The sequence below is a fragment of the Notechis scutatus genome, chromosome 9 (assembly GCF_049901735.1).
Source record: "Notechis scutatus isolate UNSWTSFEM ecotype Mainland chromosome 9, rNotScu1.2, whole genome shotgun sequence".
NCBI classification, from domain to species: domain Eukaryota; kingdom Metazoa; phylum Chordata; class Lepidosauria; order Squamata; family Elapidae; genus Notechis; species Notechis scutatus.
This window is the reverse complement of record NC_142017.1, coordinates 12,407,182-12,424,089: the sequence shown is the minus strand read 5'-3', so window position 1 is coordinate 12,424,089 and position 16,908 is coordinate 12,407,182. Positions and strand designations below refer to the sequence as shown.

The 16,908-nt window shown below is 36.9% G+C and overlaps 1 protein-coding gene across 1 annotated transcript in view; it reads right to left on the bottom strand.

Moving 5' to 3' along the window:
* Nucleotides 1–16,908, bottom strand: part of CDH11 (cadherin 11) — a 121,979-nt gene that overhangs the window by 65,077 nt on the left and 39,994 nt on the right. The window contains exon 2 of the mRNA XM_026672050.2: nt 5,514–5,633. The gene's annotated coding sequence lies outside the window, so the exon portion shown is untranslated. The remainder of the gene's footprint in view (nt 1–5,513; nt 5,634–16,908) is intronic.

The following is a 16,908-nucleotide window of genomic DNA, read 5'->3' as shown; positions in this document are numbered from 1 at the left end:
TACTGTAGAAATAGCAATGATAAAGTCAATGTTCCAGACAAAAGACATTTTATTGGCATTTGGACCTCAACAAACAACAATATCTAAACAGCCTTGGAAAATCTAGAACACATTTCCATACCATGCCAAAATGACTGAATTGATGGGACCTTGACTTCAGCAGGTAACCAGTTCAATTTCCTTATCTAAATGACATAATCTCTATGTTCCATCTTCCCTTTACTAGCTTTTTTTTTAGATTGCCGAAGTTAAAGAATGCAAAAGATTGAAAAGGGTTATCTTCTTTTCATCTCCTAAGCCTTATTTATATGCAGAGAAGCATAGAGTGCCCAAAATTGCTATCATATTTTGTGATCGCTAGGATTTCTGATTAGAAATTCATTTATGTAAAGCTTGGAAAAAATGTAAATAATTAGTAAATTAACAGAGAGACATAATAAAGTTTATCGAGGAAAATAAGCAAAGCTGTTTTCTGATATTATGCACATGTTAGTTTTTCGAGCCATTTACCCTCATCTGATTGTCATTTGTTCCCCTCTCCCTGCCAAGCTAAGTTCTGGCTTTCCTATTAGAGTCCTAAAGCCGTTTCACAATAGAGAACTAGCTGTGGCTTTGACACAAAAATTGAACCATGCAGAAGTTATGCACACATATGCGTTTTAAAGGATTAGTTCATCATGCAATCATCTCTTCAACTGTCTAGAGTTTCTCTGGCTTCCCCTGTTCCTGTTAAGTCCTAAAGAAGACATCAAGAACTATTTCTTGAGCCAAATCCATATGCAGAGTGCATATTTAGTGAATTTGATGCAGTACTTTTTTGCCTGGATGATAATATTTGCAAGTGAATATTTCATATTTCAGTGAGCTTTGATGATTTAGATATTGAAACAGGAAATTTCATTTCTGAGTGAGCACAGCAGGAGAGAAAATCTTTTCAAACAGAAGCACCACTACCACAACAAGATGGGATTGAAAATGGAAAATGCAAATGCCATATAGATACTCAGGTTTACATGCCAGGCTTTTTGGTCTTCCTTTGTGGGAGTGGAGAGAATGATATAAATACGTGGCAATGTGAACATCCAGAATCACTTAGGCAAGAAACAGCATTACATCCACCACATTTTTTCTCTTGGCTTTCAAGTTTAAAATACCCAAGAAAATCAATAGAATACTTCTGGGGACTAGCTCCTGCTTGAACCTTTCCAGTGTCTGGAAGAAGGACTGACAAATTCCTTTTTCTTCCTTGCTCTACAATTTTTCAGAATGAAAACAGCATCTGTGTTTTAAAATTCTAGAAACAGGATGTTTCAATATTCTTAATGTCTCAAACAATGAGATATCTCGAGTGAAGATTTTTTTGCATCCCATGAATCATAATATGAGATAGCCTGATGATAGATAGATAGATAGATAGATAGATAGATAGATAGATAGATAGATAGATAGATAGATAGATAACAGATGGAGAGATGATAGAGAGGGAGGGGAGGGGGAAGGGTAGAGGGAGAGGGGGGGGGGGAGATATCCATTGGCAAAGTGACTGTTTAAGTTGTGAATCACTGACAAGCTAACAGAACTGTCATCATGACTCAACCACTTTGGGCTTAGGTTCATGAGCCTACAGTCTGAAGGGATTTCAATTTCATTCACCAAGTCTCCTTAAAATCTCCCTGGCATTTCTGTCCTACTTTGTGTTCTCCTTCCCCTAGAGGTTTTTTTTTTTTTTTTTAATGAAAATAGAGCATTCCAGGAAACTTACTATGATGTAGTATTTTGTTTGGATCCAATAAAGACACGTATTTACTATGACTTTTGGATATTCCCTCCATGCACTCCATAATGATGGATGTCCAGGCAGCCCACAAAAACTAGATGATATTTTTCTATTTGCCAAATACTGTATTGACTTTTCAAGGCTGGGATTGTGCATCCGTTATCTCCCCCTGCTGACTAAAATAAATTCTCAAACCAAGGCCAGAGAGAAAGAAAACAAAAAAAAATGCATTTATATCTCCTGTTTTGAAGTGGTGGGGTACAAAACCTGGAAAATTATTTCTATTTCCTTCTACTTCCTTATTGTATCTCTAGAAACCTTGTATAGAGTTTCCAAAGAAATAAAAACCCTTCTTAGAAGCACACCAGGGGCAGATCATTAAGTTGCTGCTAGCCTTTTCTCTGCTTCAGCTAGGCAGAAGAAGAAAAATACTTGGTGGCAAGTAGACTATAGTACAAAATCAAAGATGATTGAGAGATGAAGCTTGAAAATACTTAATGTGACTTACTATTTCTCCAAAGTTTTCTTCCTTTGGAAAAGAGACTTTGGTGTTTGAGAATTTCAAGCATACATTTCCAATGCTGATTCATATGGATGAGTACTTAATGTTGAATTTCTTATAAAGGTGAAGATATCCATACATATCACACCTATTTTTCTAAAACATTTGGCATTGTAATTGCTAGTTTCAAATTTGTTTATGGCAGACTATTGTCTTACTAGGAGACTATTACTATGGTTACATTTTTTTAAAACTTAATTTTAATCTAGTATTTCTACTTTAATGTATTTCTATTTTGCTAAAAGGTTTAGGAGAATATGAATTAAAAAAAACCTTGGTAATATAGAGATCTCACACTATCTCCTAGCTACTGTTTAGCACTGCATATTTTAAGTGGTCCTCAAGATATAATATGGATTAAGGGAAGTCTGGTTCATGTCAGTTCTGCATATTTTCATTTATTTATTCATCTTTATTCTTTAACTTCTCTAAACAATTAGTGAAACATTTCTGTGTAAATATAGGAAATCCATCATGGTTGTTTTATAGATGTTCTATCTAGTGTTTCCTTAATTTATGGACTTCTCGGAAGGTACTTATTGGAAATATCATTAAACCACACACAACATTTTGTACTTCTAAGTACACAATAACAGAAATGTGCAATAAATAAATAAATCATGGAAAGATCTGCTATAATTTAAAAAATACTGTTTAAAAAATGATGGAGTTAATGAATTAAAAAAAAAATGTTTACGGACTTTTAGTAGCTAGAAACAATAGTTCCCATTAGCAACGGGGCATAATAGTGTGCTCTACTGAGTCATTTGTGGTTTTGCAGATGTCCTTAATATGAGATTATTTAAATCTGTAGATACTCAACACACATTAAAATAAATGTCTATCTGTTTGACTATCAAATGGGGTTTATTGACCTGTGATTCTAATTGCTCCAGTTTGCCTTAGCTCTTGATTGAAAGGAATACACACTTGCCTTTCTGGCAGGGTTTTTTATCCTTCCCTAAGAAATTTCACAAAGCCTGTCATTTAGCTGCCAGAAATGAGATTATGAACAGTCAAGGACATTTTGAAACAGAAATGAAGCCGCTATCAAGCAGAACATCACCGTCTTGACTATGAAACAATATAAATGAGTCTGCTAAATACCGCATGATAATGTCAGCATTGCCTGAATCTTACAACAGGCATCTCAGTTCAAATGAGAATATAATGTTAAGGATATCTAAGGAGGTTTTTGACAAGCAGGATTGCCTGAATGCAAATATGCTCAGGTTGGAAAGACTTGGGAGACTGGGAAAAGAGAGAGGTGCCATGGAAATGGTCAGATAAGAGATAGCATAGTTGGACAGTAGGTGAGAGATTCAGCAATCATCCCAGTTTCTCAGGCTCTGAAGGAGATGTGGGGAAAATTGTACCTTCAAAATCGTACCTCCAAAAATTGATGTTAGCCTCACCAGGAATCATCACCCTCTGAGCTAATTCTACTTTATTGTAAACCAATGTTTTGACAATTTTAAAGACTGCAAGTACATTTTTCCTCTCCCCCATCTCTTTTATGGCTCAAAAATCTATTCTAAACTTCTCACCCCATCCACTATCCATCTGCAGGCTATGCTGTCTCTTACCATTGTCAAGGGAATGGTCAGATAAGAGGCAGCATAGCCTGCAGATGGATAATCTCCAAGGTCTTTCCCACATACCATTAGAGAGGCAAAGGAGAACCAGTAAAGGAACCAAAGGGGAAAAAAACAGAAAGAGCTAAAGGAAAAAGAGAGAGGCATTCAGAAGGGCAATCTGGGGTCTTCACATAACCCCCACTTTGAAGCTTTCATCCCCCAAAGTCATGCTAGCCTCCTTTTACATAATACAGAATAACAGAGTTGGAAGGTATGTTGGAGGTCTTCTAGATCAGCCCCCTGTTCAAGCAGGAGACCCTATACCAAGGGTCCTCAAACTTGGCAAGTTTAAGACTTGTAGACTTCAACTCCCAGAATTCCTGAGCTAACATGACTGGAGGAGGAATTCTGGGAGTTGAAGTCCACAAGTCTTAAACTTGCCAAGTTTGAAGACCCCTGCTCTATACCATTCCAGACAAATGGCTGCCCAGTCTTTACTTAAAAAATTCCAGTGATGGAGCACCACAACTCCCAGAGGCAAGTCAATCCATTGATTAATTGTTCTCACTATCAGGAAATATCTCCTTAGTTCTAGGTTAGACTCCTCTATAATGATCTTCCACCTGTTACTTCTACTCCTGTCCTCCAGTGCTGTTATGCTCCTGGTGGAGACTGAGAGGAGAGGAGGAACAGGGAGTGGAAGTGTGGCTCCGGAGGTTGTGGAGGGGGCTGGGGAAGGGCAGAGGCCGGCTGAGCAGCCAGAGGAGGACCCAGGCCCATCCCCTATCCATCCTAGGACACGCAGAGAGGAGATGATAAGGGAGAGATGTGGTCTCCTCGGGAGGAGAGGGCCTTGATCCTCTTCATGGGTTGCAGGTGTGACAACTGAAGAGTTTGGACCTGCTTCCTGCAAATGCTGGAAACAAAGTGTGTAAATATCTCTAATTTACAGTTCCTCTCTGAGTTTGGCATCCTTCCCAGAATGTGTTATCTGTGGACATCCTCCAGCCCTTATCTTGCCTGGTTTGTGTTGCTTTTTTCCTTCTTTGTGTAGCTGTTTGTGTGGGAGTTTTTTTGTCTTCTGTCAAAGATATTCAGAGCTTGGAAGCAAAGTGAAGGAATAAAAGGGGCTTCACCTGTTTTCTGTGACTGTGTTTGTTTTGTATCCCACCCTGGGTCATCATAAGTGCATTGGAAGTAGGTTGACCTCCCTCTCCTCTCTGTGAAGCCCCTCAAATATTGGAAGACTGCTATCATGTCATCCCTAGTCCTTCTCTTAAGACTAGACATACGCATTTCTCTCAACCGTTCATCATACACTTTAGCCTCTAGTCTCTTAATAATCTTTCTTGGTCTTTGGACTGTTTAGTGCTGTGTTTTTTATCCTCTCTTTGGCAGTTAAGAAGGAAACATTGCTGTCACTCTCCTTGTTCCCCAGACAACATTTAATGCACCAGGCATTCTGGCAATGTCACAATTATAATCTAACCAATGTGGAACACAGCTTGGAGAAAGTTGCAGTAGGTTCAGTATGTTCTAGTATTTTATAGCTGTTCAGAAATTGACAAGTGCAAGCTTTTGTGATCCAGCATCTTACCTTCAACCTTTGGAAGCCTGTTGCCAGTTAAAGTACCATATTCCATCCATTTGAGCAAATTAACAGTTCCAGTAAAGCTTGTGTTTATGCACAGATACGTATTTAATCATCCAAGACTTTCTGGAAAAGAAAAAGGGAGGACACAGAAGTCAAGATGTAAGTCAGAGTAATGACAGAGATGCCTAAAAGAAGAAATTAACTTCTAATTATCTTTCCTTCCCTCTGTGCACTTTAGAAAAGAAACAGCATTTTGGGCCCAAATTAGACTTAACAAATAACAGATGCAAATACATTTTCAGGCAAAATGTTCCCATAATTAAAGGAATAGAAACCAGGTCAGTATCCCATTACATTCAAAGTAAAATGTACATTGATAAAAGAGATGCCTGGGAGCATCATCATGAAAACAAAAATTCTACAGCAGCAATAGAATCTTATTGCCAAGAGTTAACTGTCCATTAGGTGGATTCTCATCTTTAATATTTCTGGGTGCTGAACTACAAATTAAGACAAACTAGGCATAATTACTTGGTGTGGAATGGCACTCAATTTCATCTCTAGGGCAGTGTTTCTCAACCTTGGAAACTTGAAGATGTGTGGACTTCAATGGTCTGCAAAAGACTTTAAAGTCTACAAAAATGGAAGGCTGAATAACAGAATAACAATCAGAATAATAGATTTGGAAGGGACCTTGGAGGTCTTCTAGTCCAACCCCCTGCTCTATACCATTTCAGACAAATGGTTGTCCAGCCTCTTCTTACAAATATCCAGTGTTGGAGCATCCACAACTTCTGGAGACAGGCAGTTCCACTGATTCATTGTAACATGCAACCTGTAGAAGCCTGTTGCCCGACTCCAAGAGCAGATTAGAGAATTAGGAAAGTCAGAATTATTTCCAACTACTCCTTTTGTTGTGACATGGTTTATTGTGGCTTCAAATCCTGCCTTGGACCATTACTGTATATACTGACCTTTTCTAAAAATAAATCTCTGAAAACGTCTTCTCTTCAACTTAAAGCACTCTATTAAATATAGTATAGCTGAAAATGTTTTGTGACACTTAAATCTACAAACATTCAAGAGCTGTCTGGGAAATGTCTGGGGAATTTTTATCTAAGGATTTTGTCAGGAGGGGACAAAAACAAAACTCAGTGAGTGGGCATATCTCAAGATATGTCACAAAGCAACACACAATATTAGGTTCAGATTTAGCATTTTTATTACTAATAACTTTTGCTGTAACTTTTATTACTAATAACTTTTGCTGTAATTTTCAAATAACACATTGCAATATCTATTCGTAGTTGTTGTTCTTCATGTTCTTTAATCAGCTAGGTTCTTTAAATCATACTGTCAACCCCGAAATTGACATATGCATAGCCATTTTAATTAGCCATTTTAATACAATTTTGTCCTGGTTCTCAAGTTTGCAACATTAGAAGTCCCATTGCAACAGATAGCCAAGGGGAAAGAACGGGACATTTGATTGAACGCCACCAACAAGCTGCCAACAAACAGTCTTTCCTCCAATTCCAAAACAGGATTATAGCTTTTTTATTCTTGTGAATAAGCCATGTCTTAAGAAGACCGTTTATCCAAAGTGGCAAGCATAGTGATTCTTAAACCTCGGGTAATTCAGGTACAAAAAAAGCTTTTTATTTTTTTTTTTAAAAAAAGCAAATCTATTGTCCCCATATTAATTACTTCACAGTCCCTGGTGTTTAAATGGACAGTCCAAGAACCAGTTAAATCCTACATTGTCCTTACATGATAAAAAAGATTATAGAGGCTGAAAAGCAGAGGGACAGAATCTCACAGCTCCTTCGCTTGCACTGTGAAAGGATCATTGTGTCATCCTCATAAATCCTCTGCTCCCTGGCTCTTGACAACCAAAGCAATGGACAATAGAATTCTTGTATTGGACAAAACATCCCTTGTGTGCCAACGGGCTTATCTATTTAATTTACAAATGTCTTTCATTGTCCCCCAATAATTCCCCATTAGTTTTTTTTTTTAAATCACCCCTATTATGAAGAAGACTAAATAAATATTCACAGTTCTATGGCAAATTTGCTAGCATGAATAGCACCAATAGAAAACAGGGGAGAAAAGAGACTGCTCTTCTTTCTATTTTTCCTGTTTTAAAGCCCCCACCATTGTATGTGATTTATCATTGCTGTACGCACCGGATGCATATGCTTTCATAAAGTTCTCTGTTGTCTCATTGGGAGACCCACCTGTGCTCACCTAGATTTAGAAATACTCATCCCACCAAAGCCAGTTAGGTAACATAAATATGATGTCCACAAATGTTCAGAATCTTTATGGATTTAAGAAAGTCATCACAGATTGCATATCTTTTTTTTTTTAGGATTACATATATTTAGGGTTTAATTTCTTTACCCAGAATCTCTTTCCTGTGTCTTTTTTCCTCTCTTGCTTCTGTTTACCTGCCTTCTTTGCAACCCTTCCATAGCTTTTAAGTTAAGAGACATAGATAGATAGATAGATAGATAGATAGATAGATAGATAGATAGATAGATAGATAGATAGATAGATAGATGGATGGATGGATGGATGGATGAATAAAAGAATGAATTTCAGAGGTGAAAGCTGCCCATTGCCTTTAAATGATAGTCAAGGACCATTCTCCCATTATGGATAGGTATAGTAAGACCATAACAAAAATGAAAGTTGATTAACATAAAAGTTAAATATCACTAATAAAACTATATGCAATCAGTTTTGTCTAGTAATTAAGACACAAGGTTAAAATCCAGGAATCAGTGAGTTCTAATCCTTCTTTATAAATCAACCCAGTTGGGTGATCTTGGAGCAGTCACTCTCAGCCCTATTAAGAAGGCAAGGGAAAACCACTTCTGAAATTTTGCCAGGAAAACTATAGAGACTTGTCCAGGCAACAACAATCCTAACCTTAAGACAACAACAACAACAACAACAACAACAACAACAACAACAACAAGAATAAAGACAAAAAATAGGAAACAACATAAAACCACAGACAACTATTTACAGGCCTATATTTAATATGCAATGTTGCTTGAATCCCTGTCTTAATAAATGACCCAATTTAAATCATGGCAGGTAATCCTTTTCAGGTCATTTATTGATTTATTTATTCCTGGGGTGCAAAATTCTTCTCACAAAACAATTTGCATACAAAAATAACAAATGGGTCTTCAAAGGGTTTGGGTTTGCAACTTCCTCTCAGACAAGTGTAGCTTGTCCAATATTCAATCAATTCACTGATTTCAGCTTGTGAGAAACTAGATCAGGGTAAATGTTCCCCAAACCAGCAGATGAACACATTTAACACAATGGCTCACTGATTGAGGCTCATCTAATCCACATTATATTCAAATCAGATGATTAATCATGTTTATTTCAGATATTTCTGGCCTGCTGCCCAATTTGGCACATTTCTAGAAGAATCCACGATATTAAATTTACAACCAAGTGAAAGATAACGAAAAGAAAATTTAAAGCATTAATAAACTACAAGTAATTCTTTGCAAGAAGCGTTTTGAAAAACCCCACAGTAGAATATTGAAGAATATATAGTAGACAGATAGGGAGACAGACTGATGACAGAAGTATAGATGTAAATATAGATATAGGTATTTGATAACATAGCAGCCTTATAACCATAAAACTCATTTGTTACTTTATTTAATCACACATTAAATTCATTAAATGTCTACTGTATAAAATACCATATTAATGTCCCTATAAATGTAACACTCTTCTGTTGTTAAAATGTCAAAAGATTCTTTCATTCAAACACACACACACACACGTATGTATGTATGTATGTATGTATGGATGGATGGATGGATGGATGGATGGATGGTATTCAGCTATTCACCCAAAGCCAAGCCGCGCTGAAAGCCCCCAATACACAAAACACAATGTTTCCAGCTAATCAAGACAAAAAAACACTACAAAACAGACAGAAGATATTAGAAACACCAATCAAGCAGAATACAGCAAACTCCAAGACCAATAAACACAGACCAAGACTCCCAATCAATCAGGATGAAGAAAAAACCATTCTAACAAAGCACAAGGCTAGCACCAAATTTAAAACAGAAATGGCTGTGAAAGTCTGACTCACAGACAAACACAATACACAAGTCTGATGATGGGAGGTGAGATTCTGCTGAAACATCGCTACAACTTTAAAAGCACAACTATAAAGACATGGGAAAATACCCAAACAAAGCTGAATACCATACATATAAATACCCTTGAAAACATAAGAAGAAAACACACACACACACACACACACACACACACACACTTATATTTGAATATTGAATGCAACAGTATACAGAAGCTTGAGTATGAGTTCAGTAAGCAATTAAAGTTTAAAAAAATGGGGGGGGGAGTATTCTAGCTCCTTGGTAATGCTAGAAAGGAAAGACACATGTATTCACCTCCTTTATTTTTGCTCAACAAAAGAGAGATGATTCATCAGACGATTGCAAAAAACATCATGAAAGGATAGGACCGAAGTATGAAAGTGATACAAAAATAAAGCCAAAAACTCCTACTTACTTTGAGTGAAATTTCCAGAAACAGATGAATTGTATGCTAGGATACTGAAGTAGCTTCTGATGTCCTGTTTGAATCTTTTACTTGTCAAAAAAAAATCTTTTGAGAACTGTTGAAATGACAGATAAATAGAGGAGGGCAAACGATGGTCCTGTCTTCAAAAAGGGTAGAAGGAAAATTCAAGGAATCACAATCCTGTGAGGGAAGCTTTGTGAACAGAATGGGTGGTCTATCCCAAAGGTGGTTTTTCAAAAGGCAATTGTACATTGTTTTTTCTTTGAAGAGTTTTTGCTTCTCATCCAAGAAACTTCTTCAAGTCAGAAGAAGGGTGGTCTATAGATGTGGGCAGCAAACTATATCTTGCCTCAAACATCATATTCAAATAGTTTCTCCTCAAGAGTTTCTCCTCTACGTAATGTGAGGTATTAAGTGAGATAATACCATGTCCAGTCTTTTATTTATTCTCTCTCTGCTGACATGGGTCAGGAGGAGGAAGGAATACTTGATAAATTTGTAGGCCACCTAATGTTAGGATATCCCAGAATTATAAAATATAATTCAAGATTGTCTTGTTAACTTAAAGAAATGGGCTGAAAACTACAGAAGGAAATTTAATAAACATAATGGAAAATGCTTCATTAGGAAGCAGAAGTCAAATGCAAAGTCTAAGTAGAGACAACAGTGACTTGACAATAGAACTAACTAACAAGATCTTGGAATAGTTGATTCTAAGTGAAGAGTATAACATAATTACTTAAATGCTAAACACACTTTTAGACTGTGACAAAAGATGTATAGCTGACAAATCAAGAAAAGAATTTATTTCTCTTTTTTACTATTGCATTTGTTAAACCAACCAATACTTCCATGTTCACTTTCGCATTGCGCTTTAAAGCACTTTCACATTGCGCTTTAAAGCATTTTTGCATTGTGCTTTAATAAGGATTCAGAGAAATGCAAATAGGTTCCACAAAAAGAATTATCAGCGTACTAGAAACTAAATTCTGTGAAATGTACTGAAGAAACTGGGGGTATGTAACCTTAAGCAGGCAAGGTTGAGGACAAAACTTTTTCACATTAAACAAAGAAAACAAATAAGAACAATTCAGATTATAGGCACATTGTTTTAAGTTATAATTCTATTTGAATATTGGAAGAAAATAAATCTTAGTAGAAAGATTGGAATAAATTTCAACACTGGAATCAATTTTTCAGGAAAGTGGTGGGCTCCCTTTGCTAGATCCAAGTAAAGGCTAGACACCATCTGTCAAATATTTATTAGCTTGGATTCATGCATTGAACAGGGAATTGGATTGAGTATTAAATCACTGCTTACAACTCTATTATTTTAATATTTAATTTAATCAGAAATGGAAGTATGTCTGTCCAAAATATTTTTTTTAAAAAACTTGGATGTATCCTTGAAAACTCTTCTCTTCCTATGTTGAAGGATCCACAATTTACAAAACATCTTTCTTCTCCTTCCCCCCACTGCTCTTCCTTCAGTTTGGCTTTTCTCCACAAAATCATTGGCTGCTTCCAAAACTGGTGTTGGCAATAAAAGTACATTCAGATAGGCTTGGCTGGGTTGAACAGACCAAGCTCTCAATGAAAACTCCCCACAGCTGGCAACGATATTGGTCAAAATGAACTTGCCCTGACAACAGAGCTGCAAAAAATGCATGGTGGGCATTCAGGCAGTCACCAAGCCAAGACAATGGAGCAGCCTTAAATATGTGGATTGTTATCTAAAAACAACAATAGCTGTGCCACATAATTTTATCTCATTTCAGTGGCTCCTGCGAGGCACCAATGTTTATCGATGTGTTTATGGTCTTTTAATTGATAAAGAGGGATATCAAGAACACAAAAGCTTCAAAACAAAAAATCTCAATTACGGGGACATTTTGACAATGATCATGAAGTAAATATGCTCTTAAATAATGGTATTGCCCTGAAAGGAGTTTTTTTCCCCCTTTTTAAGAGCCAAACATTTTAAAATGTGAAGGAAAAATCACTAAGACTAATTGAGAAAGATGAGGTTTGGGGATTTCTTTTTAAACTGCCTAATCTTTGCAGGAGAATCATAACCTTATTCTGTAAGCAAATGCTCTATTTCCTGCGATAGTCAGATGAATCGGAACGCAATTCAAAGGTGCTGTTATCACTTTGTAAGTGCTGCATGAAATGGCTATAAGGCTGCCTCTCTGTATGAATGTCTGCCCATCCTACTAGATCAGATAGGGTGCACATGCTCCCGGTTCTCTACCTGCATCTTGCCTTCTAGTGGGACCTAGTTTCTGGGTCTCCCCTACCTTATGTAACACCCACCCACCAGTGATTAAACAGACATCTGTCTTTCAGAAGAGTAATAAGATCTGGGTTTTTACTGAGATCCTGGGACTGTATAAGTAGGATATGGAATTGTATATAGAAGGAGGGCAGCTGAGCCTTCTGTGGACCATTTCCAAGGACAATAATTAGAAGGCAAGTTTTTTGTTTTTTTTTTTTGTTTTATAGTTTCATTGTTTTGATTGTCTTATGACTGTCATATTTCTTTTCTGATTTTATTGTGGTGAGTCATCCAGAGTTGCTTAAAAGGGTTGCCATATAAATCTTTCCAATGAATAAATGAACATTATGTAGAGATGTCTTTCTGGGTCCTCACAGTACACAGGTTCCAAGCTGAGATAATGGAAGAGTAGAGTTGGAAGGGACCCTGAAAGTCTTCTAATCCAACCCAATATGCTATTGCTTAGAATAGAGGAACGGTACCAAAATTTGTCACCTCAGTCATTGTTAATCCATAATGACTCCCCATGGACTTCATTCACTTGAAGATGTTTTCATCTCATTATTATTCTTTCCAGATGCTTCATCAAGAATTTTGGGCATTGCCAAGTGTCTGCTCTAGCCCATATTTTCTCACAAGTACTTAATGTAATTATTATCTTAAAACAAATAGCAAACTATTTCAGCATTGATTTCCTTGGACTTGTTGACATTTCAAGCACTTGCTTCAGAAAAAAAAAATTGACAGTTCAAAACTGACAAAATCTGACAGTTCAAAATACCTGAAAATTTCATCTTTGTACAAAACCACATTTTTCCCCTCACAAGAGAAAATAGATAAACTAATTGCTTTTCAGCAAAAGCAAACCCCACCCAATCATTAAGAAGAGGAAGGTAATTACTTTTGGCAGCCAACTTGGGGTGTTATGACAGGCAGGAAAAAAATGTTAGTTCTGTATTATTATATGCTTATTGCAAGTTAGGAAAACATTGAATTTTCCATCTCAGATGCCAAAGTACCCTTGGCTGGCCTTGGGATATGTGCATTTTGACCTGGAACAATGGGAGGGGGGATTGTTACTTTTGTGCAAAATGTTTTGGTCCAGCCCTGTTTGTGTTTGCCCGTCTGGATGGCATCCTTCCATACATTACTGGAAGTGGGGAGGAGTGAGAAGCTATTTCTCGAGGGTTTTCTAAGAGTTTGCTTACTTTTCTTTCGGGTCATGCTTTGGTGTCTTGTGGCATACAGACATATGGTACTGCTTCAGCAGCACAGCACAAGGGTCACTTCAACAAGACCTAGAATTTTAATTGGAAAAAGCCGTTGGGCCTACCGCAAAGATGGGCACATATCCAGAGAATTCAGTTCGCGTTTTAGTGTAAATAACAAAAACCCTACATCATCTCTCTTGGGCAACATTAATTGTGCAGCTGGCTAAATTGCTGATTTTTTTGTGGTTAGTGTAGATCGAAGGTTAAGTTTTGACATTTTGACTCTAGTTTTTCAAATGCCTGAACTAATTCCGTTCCGTTGACAAGCGGTCTTCTTAAGTCAATATGGATCTTCTACCTCTAGTGAAGTGCTTCTCAATGTTCATGACTTTAAGATGGATGATCTTCAACTCCCAGAATGCTGCTGCCTGAGGAATTCTGGGAGTTTGAACTCTATAATTCTTACAGTCAGCAACAACTGCAGTGGTAACTCTCACTGGCACATGCTAATCATCATTTAATATGGTATTGTCTCTTACCAATGTACCTTGAATATAATGCTTCTTTGTGGAACAAGTTTATGAATGCCGCTATCCATTCTACATTAGAAAATGGCTTAAACAGGAGAGATTATTTGATCCCCTAGATTCTGGATTGTTGAACATTGAAAAATAAGATCTGTGGGGGAAGAGATCAAAGACTTACATTTGATCAGGAATGCAACTGTCATGCTCTGGATATTCATCAAACCTTGAGAGCAAAATGTGTTCCAACTTGGTATTAATAACTTTATCCTCTGTTAAAGCTTCTTTAAAGCCATCTGGGTAAAAGTTCATCAAGACACTTCGTTGAAACAAATTCTTTAAGTTTACTCTGTGCTCTGTGAAAAATCATTTACTTCTTTTTGTCCAAAACTTCCATCATTATGTTTTGCTGGAGTACCCTGTATGCTATGAATATTTTCTGAATGTATCATTTTGAAAAACTTTCTTCCATGGTAAGAGGAAGTAATAACCTTGCTAAGATGTTGTAAACCAGAGTAATGCACATAAGTATATATAAGTACAAAGGATAGATGACTGGCAGAGATAAGTAGATAGATACTGTGTAAAAGATAGATAGATAGATAGATAGATAGATAGATAGATAGATAGATAGATAGATAGATAGATAGATAGATAGATAGATAGACAGACAGACAGACAGACAGACAGACAGACAGACAGACAGACAGACAGACAGACAGACAGACAGATAGATAGGCAGGCAGGCAGGCAGGCAGGCAGGCAGGCAGGCAGGCAGGCAGGCAGGCAGGCAGATGAACACAATACACAAGCCTGATGATGGCAGATGAGATTCTGCCGAAACATTGCTACAACTTTAAAAACACAACTATAATGACATGGGAAAATACGCTGAATACCATGCATACATAGATAAATAAGCTGAATACCATGCATACATAGATAGATGGATGGATGGATGGATGGATGGATGGATGGATGGATGGAATATACAAAATAGACAAAATAGACAGATAACGTTGTAAAATTCTTTCTGTTTCTCCATTATCCCCAGGATTATTATTTTTTTAAAAGCACTATGCAAAAGACTGGCATTTTTAACAACCAAAATATCAAGAGCTTTTTTCTGGTCAGATCTCATTAGTATCAATATAAAGTTAGATTTATTACCCAGTGTTTTGCCTTTATTTAGCATTAACCCACATTTGACATTTTGTATAATATTCTCAAAGATGTCAAGATTGAGCCTGGGGCTTTATGATATTAAAATATACTGACTGCCTCATCTCCCTCCCCCCCCTTTTTTTTTTTGGCCATGATAGTAAACTTTTGGGCCATTTGAAAAGTAATCTATCATTTAACACAGGAAATATTTTGTATGAATTCAGGAAGTACTAAGTTCTTTGTCTATATTATCTACATTACAAGCCAATTTGGATTTATGGCTCAGCATCATGCATTGCACTAAACCATGGCTTATTTGAATCACAATTAAGATAATAAGATACTGTCATCTCTTTTACCTACAAACCACAATTCTCAAATCCAATGGGCTGATTGCAAGACCATGATCAGTCCAAGCAACACAATATCACCACACAGCACAATATGTGGATTCTAGCAATCTTAAATTTTAAGGACAAATTTTAAAAGCATTTAATTCTCTACCTTTCTTTCTGCAAATATATCAGGCTTACATTTGCTTGGTTAATATCAGAACATTTAATGAAAGGCATGAAGTATAACTTCAAGTGTTTGAAAAAAAAGTTTTGCTTTTCTTGATTATGGATGCCCTCTAAAAATTATAGATTTTGTCATGCCCCTGGTGGAGACTGACTCTGAGGAAAAGGAGGAAGAGCCAACGGGGAGTGGGAGTGTGGCTCCAGAGGTGGTGGAGGAGGCTGGGGAAGGGCAGAGGCCGGCTGAGGAATCAGAAGAGGATCCAGGCCCATCCCCTATCCATCCCAGGGCACGCAGAGAGGAGAGGATCAGGGAAATGCGAGGTCTACTCAGGAGGAGATTACCATGATCTTCCTTGTGGCTTGCAGCTGGGAGATATGTATATAAGTTTGCAACTGCGTAGTCAGAATTGCTGGAGTCAAAGTTTAGTGTTTCCTTTGAAAGAGGTTTATCTTTGTTGGCATTCTTCCCATGGACTCTCCCCGTTATCTTCCTGGAATGTATGATTAATTATCTTGGCTTGCTTTGGAACTCTCGTCAATGAGGTTTGTTTTGGTTTCCTTTTGCCTCATTATTTACTTTTGTGACTTTAAACTGTGCCTAATAAAACAGTGAAGTTAAGTTGAAGGCATTACCAGACTTTAATGTATATTTTGGGTTTTGGGTTATTTTGAGAGACAACGGGTCATCACAGATTTATTCTAAAGAACAAAAGACAGACTGAAGGATAAAACAGAGGGATGTAATATGCAAGCAACAGGTCTCAGCATTATGCCTCATCAGGAGCTAAATTTAAGGATTCAATGTATTTTTGATAGGATTTGGATCAATGCTGGTTTTAAAGTATGTCCCACAGGGATGCTAAAGAAAATAAGATTTATCCTGCTTAATCCTATGGGAAAAACTACACAAAACAAGAATCGGTTTTTCCAAATTGGTTTGGGGTGACAATATACCCACACTAAAATTGATTTTAAGTTGGTTGTTTCTGCTGATACCTGTATAATGAATTAATATTATGGCAATGTCTGAATGACAAACAAATTTTTAAAAAAGCTAAATGAATGTTTACCAACAAGAACTGGATAAAGAAAATGTGTAGTCCTCTCTGA